Here is an 8,526-nt window from a genome sequence, read left to right as displayed (position 1 = left end):
TCTGGTAGGACTGAGCCCTTAACCTAGGGGATCTGATGCTATCTCCAGGTAGATAGTGTCAGAATTGAGTTGAATTATAGGACATCAAGTTGGAGTCTGACAACTGCTTGGTGTTGTCAGACATTAAAACTGGGAGCAGAAATATACCTGGCATTAAAGAGATCTAAGTTCAAATTCTAGCTGTGCCGTTTACAATTTGGGTGACATTGAGCGAGTCACTTAACTTCTTCCAACATCGGTTTCTCCAAGTGTCGAAGTCATTATTAGATAAACTTAAGTAGTAAGACAGCTTCTGAGATAGACTAAGCTCTTAAGTTACTGTCATCATCATCTACATTTTAGTAGCATCAGCTGGTGGAAAGCGGGAGGTAGGGGGACTAACCTGGCCAGCCAGGCTGGCTCTAGAAAAGATAAGCAGATGGGCTCAGTAGATAAGGCAATCTAGAATCTGGTTCAGGCAGTTATCTTCAGGGAGCAAAGTAAACAAGGGGAATGACTGTGTCTACATTGTGGACCAGAGTCATTAAGGAGTCATGGCTCTTGAGCAATCAACTGCTTCCCAGCAGAGTCCCAGCCAGTGGGGGCTGTGGAGGTGTGGATAGGAAGGCATATAGCTGGTAAGAGCAAGACAGTAATCGAACCTCAGTGAAGGGGCAGCTAGCTCTTCAGTCCTAATGAGGGAAAGTGAAGCACAAGGGCAGTGTAATGACCTAGGTCACTGCAGGGTAGATGTCAGATAGAGGAAGGAAGGAGAGGAAAAGCTGTGAGTGGGAGATCTCGTGGGTTCTCAAAGCTCTGCTGGAGCCCAGGACATCATTACTGGCCCAACCAATCATGGCCGTCAGTGACTTCGGCACTTGGAGCACAGCTCCTAGCAAAGCAATCATCTGGTGTCCAGGGAACCGAGTGATCAGTACATGGGAATCTGAGGGACACAGGAGTAGGAGATCATTCCTCAACAGTGACAAGGGTCTAAGCTTGGAAGAAAAAGAATTTTCTCATCTGCCTAGGATGCAGAGTTTGTTCTTGGAAAAGAGAGCTCCAGGGTCTACTCAGTTTTTTAACAACTGCTGAAGCAAAACAAAATGAAAAGGTTAGAGTGAGAATAAATAAAATTACTTAGCCTGCAGATTTAGTGGAATTGCCCCAAATAGTTTACCAAATACAAAATATTTTAGGCTCAAATTGGAATTTTCTTTTTTAACTTAGAAGCAACCCCAAATACTCGGACCCTGTTATAAATTGTGTTACTGGAAATCTGGAAGTTTATACTTCATATTTCCTGTCGTTTTATTCCCTACTCATTTTTTTTGTAGTCATGTATGATTCATATGAGGGGGAAAAATCAGTATCTGGGATAGATGGCAGGTTTTCTAAAGAAGTATTCTCACCTGCTCATGAGATTTTTATTTACTTTAACACCTCTTTACGGTACAATTCAGAATATCTGTTGCTCCTCTACACATCACTGCATGATCTTGGCCTCAGCTTTGTTGAGCTTACTGAGTGTCCTCGTTTATGCTGTGAGCCAAGTGTCTCTATATAAGGCCCACTTCGGTTGTGTGCCAAAGGATTTCATCTACACCTCAACTTTGAAACAAATCCCCTAAAGGAATTAGCTCTATCTCCTTGCCAATGAAATTATTAAGAGCAGCAACAACCATTTCTTTTTATTTTTTCTAAGAGGAAATGCTTTAAAGAAGTCTCTGGTTTGAAAAATGGGAGAAGCTGGCTCATATCCTTATAGATCCTTTCTGTACAGTTTATAGACTTGGGTTTTTTGGTTGAGCTCATGGTCATCATCTAATAAGTAAAACATAGTAATTTATCATGCTTCTTATGGTATAACTATATCTGAAATATCTTCCAACTCCATCTGGCACAAAAATTTCAACTTAGGTACAAGATCTGAGAACATGGTTTGGGGACAAATGGGTAAAGATTACTTCTTTTGTGGATTTCATCAAAGTCTGTTTTAAAATTATTATGCTATTAAGCTGTTGTTTTTGGAGTGTTATGTGGGCTTAAAGTTTTATATAAATAAGTAACTAAAACTTGTATTTCTTTCTGCAGTCCATAGATTTAATTTTATTACCAATTAATGGAATACAAAATGTTCTTGGTAGTTATTTTGGCTTCAAGTTAGCTGTCTTCATAATCTGTATTAGGTTTAACTGGCCTAAAATCAGCTAGAAAAATTTATTGGTTTCACATTCGCTGAATTAGAAGCTTTTATAGAGGCCTATTCTGTTGGTAAATAATGTCTTGATCTCAACATTTTTATTAGTCCTACCTTTAGACTTTATAAAGAGATTCCTTTGATCTTATTAGAAATTATTTTGGTTAGGAAGTAAATATTGGTAGATTTGTTCTTGGTTATTGAGTTTTATTTGCAGATAATTAAAAAGTGGACTTGAAAGAAATGTTTTAAAAAGTTGAATAACGTAAATGTAAATTGTTTCCCGATGTCATCATAAAAACACGTTTAAAATAGCATTTCCAGACCAATGATGAGAGCTGTGTCACAACTCAGGGATGATCATTGATTTTATTATGTGTTTACACATATTATAAAGAGAATCCTAAATTGTCTGTATACTTGTATCTGTACCCAGCAGTCACAAAGTAATATTTTGGGCACCACAAATCTGAGAAATTTTTAAGATGTGGAATTATTGTAGAGATGCCAAGAAGAGGGAAAGAAAAAAGTGAACTGAAAAGTCCAGATAGTATCATTTCTTCCTGTTCAGTGTTGGTAAAATAGTAAAAAGAGATTTTTATTACATACAACTAAAAATGACCTATTAAAGTGTGGAAAAAGTGTTCCCTTGCATAGTCAAATGCTAGGCAGGAAAATATAAGGCCACCAGAAATTACTATAACAAGTTTCAGTAAAGGATTGCAGAACAATAAGGTCTTGTGAATCCCATATGGTTTATTCAAACAGTGTATAATTCAAAGCAATTGCTGCTCCCCAGGCAGGAATTTACTATTGCTACACTTGAAGGGAGGATAATGTGTCATTCCAAGGGGAAATCAGGTCTGGAAAGGGCCTCATGGTTGGAGAACCTCATATGTCCTCAAACAGTTTCAAAGTAGGCCAAGTAAAACAAAACAACTGAGAACCGCCCTGTGAAGTCAGTCTGCTTGAACTGAGCTGTATTTCCCTTGCTTCTCTCCTGCCTTTTGGTGGATGGCAAAATGTCCCCAGAGCAAGGAGGAAGCGGGGAAGGCAGAGAAACTCAAGTCCTGGATAAACTATCACTTAAAAAGTGACTCCTTCGCCCCCTGGCAAGGGCTTATGAATACATTCCAGAGAACTCCATCTTCCCTGTATGAACTATATGTATTTTAAGTAATGGTGGTGGAGACAGAGCATCCTCCCTTGGCACAAAAACACTGGACAAGAAAGAGTCAGACATGAGTCATCCGCAAGAGGACGTGTGAATCATAACATGTTTTGAACACTTTTGGTCAACAATACTTCAGAGAACAATCCTCCAATTTTATGTTGTCATTTATGTGAAATTAAATGTGAATATCTTAAAATTTCACGATTTTTAAAAACTCAGCTTGGATTTCAGTGATCGATTGACCCTCGTTTCCAGGGACACCAACCTATGTCAGTTCCCCAAGCAACATATTGTGAGGTCATGCTTGGCGGCTAGTTTCTGTGAACCAGCTAATTAGGTAAATAAATAAATAATAGGGTTGATAAAACCCTTATGTAGAATCCATCTTAAATAGATTCATTTTTGACCTGAGAACCACCTGTTAGACGCTCAGGAAATTGATAAGAAAGACCCTTAGATGAGATATTTCAGCAGGTCTGGATTCAAATGATCTTTTCATGGTCTGGGATTCTGAGCTGCTGTTATATGTTGTAGCATGCACTTAGCATTAAAATGCTGCTATGGCAGAGGCATTTGTTGCTTACCAGATATTTATGTACTTCCCCATTGATTCCAATCCCTCTGTAGTTTGTTCTGTCCAACCACTGAGACAGAAGCGAACGTGTGTACCTTGTAGGCTGAAGCATAGAACAGGTGTGAATTCTCTATGCATTCTCTTCCTCTCCCCCCAGGATGGTGGAGGCCTAAGACTCCAGTGATACAGCTCCAAAAGTCAGAGACCTCTAACAACCAGGGTTCTTGAGCAGGATTTCCTTATTTCCATCTCCCACTAGACTGCCAACCTGCAACTGTCACATAATGAAAGTAAGAATAAACTCTTATTGTGTTAAGTCAGGATTCTGGGCTTAACTTGTTACTGTGGCTTACTCTAGGCTAATACAGCTGCTTTTCTAGATGTTTTTATAAAAAAGGAAACCATCTGGAAAAAGAATGAGCAACCTGAGTTATGCAGTCCTTGAACAAGCACTGAGGCTTTGTCAGATTGCCTTTGTCATGTGCCCCCTAAGTTATTCCACTCCATCAGTTGTCACTGTTCTTTCAGAGAGTGAAGGATGGAGTGATGAAGAGCCCTGGGCTGTTGGGGGTTGATATCTGACATTTCCCTTGTGATGGTTTCTTATTTACCAACCTCCTCTTGAGATTTTAGGCTTGCTAAACATAAGGTACAGATCAGTAAAATTATTCATTGTGGTTTTTATTTGAGTGAGATAGTTTCCGCTCCTAAGAAGGATCTTAACAAAACAGGAAGTTTTTCTTGGATCTAGAAATGGAACTCTTGCCTTCTAACATTAGTTTTTAGCAACTTCTGCAAATCTCTATTTTTCTACTTCCCTGTCAGAGGGTGGGGCAAGTAGAAGAAACTAGATAAATCCAGAAAATGCTAATTAGTACAGTAGTAGAGTTAGGGCTGATCTGGTTTGAAGGGGAGAAGTGAGTAAAATGGCATCCTGCCCAGGCCAGATCACATCCTCCAATTTGACTTTATCTCCTACCTCTCTTCACCTTGGACTTGGAAAAGAGGTGTGAAGGGCCAAGAAACACTATGACAGTTGGTAGCCACTCCTTGATAGTAACACTTGACATATGTATCCCAGCTAACATTCCTCAAAACATTTTGATATGCATAATCTATCAGCTTCCAAGAGGGAATACTTGATTCTTAAATCATAGGGATTGAGAAAACCATATGTAATTAATTTCCATTTTACAATAGAAAAATGGAAACACTAAGAATTTACTTGGTAGGGTCACAAAAGGGTCAATTAAGAGATGAAACTAAAATACAAATCTCCTGATTTCTATTTCCTTTCATCTGTATAACAGGTTAGATTAAAGTTCTCTCCCTACCCCACCTTATACAATAATATAGACCATTTATCAGCACCACCATCATGTAATGTAAATTGCCACCCTGAGATTCTGTTATGTCTTCATTTGTATTAGGCAAATCAGGAAAGACATCAAAATCTTAACATGATAATCGCTGGGGGATAGAGTCACATGATGCTACTTCTTAAGTTCTTACTGATCTGTATTTTGTATTTTTTCCCCCAACAATAAGCATGTATTACTTATGCTACATAAAAATAACAGAGGGGGTAAGACTGTCTCTAGTTTTCAACATTTTCTGTACATAAAGAATTCAGTGGGCTTCTAGCTTAGCACTTTGAAATAAATAGGTTTGAAGCAGAAAACCACCGGAAGGGAATTGTGGCAAAAACTGCTAGTTGTCCTCCAGTCTGCTATTCCTATATAATAAAATTTCTAGCTGGACATATGGTCACCAGTTTCCCAGCCTCCTTTGCAGCTAGATGTGGCCCAGTTGGAAGAAGTGATGTATGCAACATCTGGATTGTTGCCCTTGAAGGAGAACGCCTTCACTTTCTCCCTTTCTGCTGGAATGTAGATATAAGGGTTGGAGCTGGAGCAGCTATCTTGGACTGTAAAATGGAAGCCATGTATTGAGAAACTAGACCCTTAACACTGTTGAACTGCTACTATATTTTGGCATCTTTGTTAGTTGTTGAATCCATATCCTAAGTAATACCAGATCTAAACATTTAATAGAACAGTGCTCTGACTTCCTAACCCTGAAAAAAAAAGTGCTCTTTGGAAAGAATGTATAATTGAGTTACTCAACCTTTCTTTTGTTTCTGGGCACAAGGACCCAATTCTGCCTCAGTGATTAAGAATTCTTAATCTAGAACATGTTATATAATAGGGATAGTGAAGAAACTGCAGAAATTAATCTGGTATTTTCAGCAGGTCATGTATATACTTGGGCTCTTAGTTTCCAGCTCTTTCTGCCAAATGAGTCTTCTTGCCATCTAATCTCTCAGGCAATGTGGTTAATTACAAGCCATAATCTGCCACTTAGTATGAATTCAAACAAATTATTGAGAATTCTAGTTATTCATGTATTAACACACAGGATAAGATGACTAAGGAAAAACCATGGAGCAGCAACTTCCTAATAGAAATTCTGGACTTTTTGGATAGCTCTTAAGAACAAAATATTTGTTTACCTTCTGAGCTGAGTTGCTCATTGGCCAGATTCTTGGCATATACTCTAGTCTGTGGCCTTCCTGAGTTATGCTAAGCCCCCTTATAACCTATAACCAGAATGTCATATTTAAAGAGAATTAGGTGAAGCCCACCTAATTAGCAGCTCTGATTTATTCATGGAAATTTGCAACCTCATTCAGGTTCCTTCCAGATTAAAATAATGCCTAATTTAATGCTGGATATTCTTCATGGTTGTATCTGAGAATCCCTGACCACTTCTAAGGTTATGCTCTGATACAATAGCCAAGGTACTTTATATTAGTCCATTTTCCCTGTTTTTCAAATGAGGAATCTGAAGTCATGCAGCAGCATCAGTATTTATACTTTCCTGTCTGAGGTGAAAGCCCTGTTTTGTTTCCAGCCCTCACTGAGGTGAAAGCCTTGTTTTGTTTTCCAGTCCAGAGGCTGCAAAGGCAATTTGACAGCTTTCCAGCCCAGTCAGCATCTTCACTGAGCTTTATTTGCTGTAAACAGTTGTAAATTCCCAGAATCCCAGACACAACCATATAAAAATGTTAATTACTAAAAATGCCTCAGAAAACTCCATGTAAATGAACAGTGAATTGAAGTCTCACTGGAATTCTCTGCCTCTGGATCACCTCCACTAGCACAGATAACTGAGAATTGATAACTTTTTGTTAAAATACAGTCAATTTCTGACATCTGACTCCTGTCATTTTGTGAAATTTCTCAGTTATGAAGAAAATGGTTGATTCTACGCATTAAAGGCTACTTTTCAAATGTGAAACCTATTTTTCTAAGGGAGAAATTGAGACTCTTGTAAATAACGGAACTTCTCCAGGCCCCAAGTTTTGCTGAAATTCTTACAGAGGACACACATATAGGGAACTCTGTCGTTAGTATTTCTTGCTAAAAGTTCCAGAAACCATAGTTCCCGGTTAAATACCCTACTGGAACAGCGGGGTTCACCAAAAAAAAAAAAAAAAAAAAAATCCCACTGGGATGAAAGCAGCTCATTTAAGTTGTGGCCTTTCCATCTTCTGGGAGGCCCCACCCCCATGTCTTTGCTTGTGGCTTTGATCTATAATCTTCCACCCACTCAACCTTGGCATTCACTGGGATCCTACAATGAAGTTAAGATGTGAACCTGAAGGAAGCTTTTAAGGACAAGAGTGAGCTGCAGGTGGGGCTGGAGGGAGGGGAGGTGGGCGGGAGTTAAAGAGAGGAAAAGGAATTAGGAGACCCCATGCTTGGCAAAGTGAACACGTGTGTTGGGAAAGTCCCGCTGATGGAGGGACTGCTGAGCATGGTTTTGGCAGCCAAGACAGGGCCTTTGGTTCTGTGGCACAGCGTCCAGTGGGAGAGCTCACAGCCCAATGCGGTAAGCAGCATAGCCAGTGTGTGAATATCCTTCCCCTTTGTCAACATTTTTACATGCTTGCACAGCCAGATCTGAGTGTTCTCAGCTATAAAGCTTGGGCTTTGCAGTATTTCCTGCAGGGTAAATAGCAGCTGTAATCTCCTGCCAGAAAAGAACTTGCTGCCCCAGCTTGGAGGTTAAGTGGATGAGCATAAAAGTTTTTCTGAAAGAGAAAATGAGATACTCTGTGGATCAAACTTTAAAAACTGCAAGGTGCTAGGCCAATGTGAGTCATCATGGTTTTGATCATTATTATAGCAGGGCAGGATAGGTGGGCTTCCTTGAAAAGGAAGAAGCCTCAGAACTGCAGGCTTAGTTCCTGAAGGGAGTTGCGAGATTCCCTTTGCACCTTCTGAAGATTGCATCACTCAAATCTCCTTTTGCAAAGTGTTTCTGAGGCAGTATTGAGGCCATGGGCTCTAAAGGATGACACAGGTTGGAAGTCTGGCTCTGACAGTTATCGGGGTGACCTAGTACAATTTTATTCTCTGGTTAATAAGATAATACCCTCTATCTCCTGGATGTGGTTGTGTTAGATGTATGTAAAATAATTTAGCACAGCATCCAAGCACATAATAGAGGGTCAATAAATGGTTAGCTGGTAGCTCAATCTAATTTTGCACTGAGGCAGTGGAAGGGAAGGAGAAACTGACCTAACATAAGATA

Source organism: Pteropus alecto, unplaced genomic scaffold (genome assembly GCF_000325575.1).
Source record: "Pteropus alecto unplaced genomic scaffold, ASM32557v1 scaffold109, whole genome shotgun sequence".
In the NCBI taxonomy this organism is placed as follows: domain Eukaryota; kingdom Metazoa; phylum Chordata; class Mammalia; order Chiroptera; family Pteropodidae; genus Pteropus; species Pteropus alecto.
The sequence above is the reverse complement of the archived record's forward strand: the minus strand, read 5'-3'. Positions refer to the sequence as shown.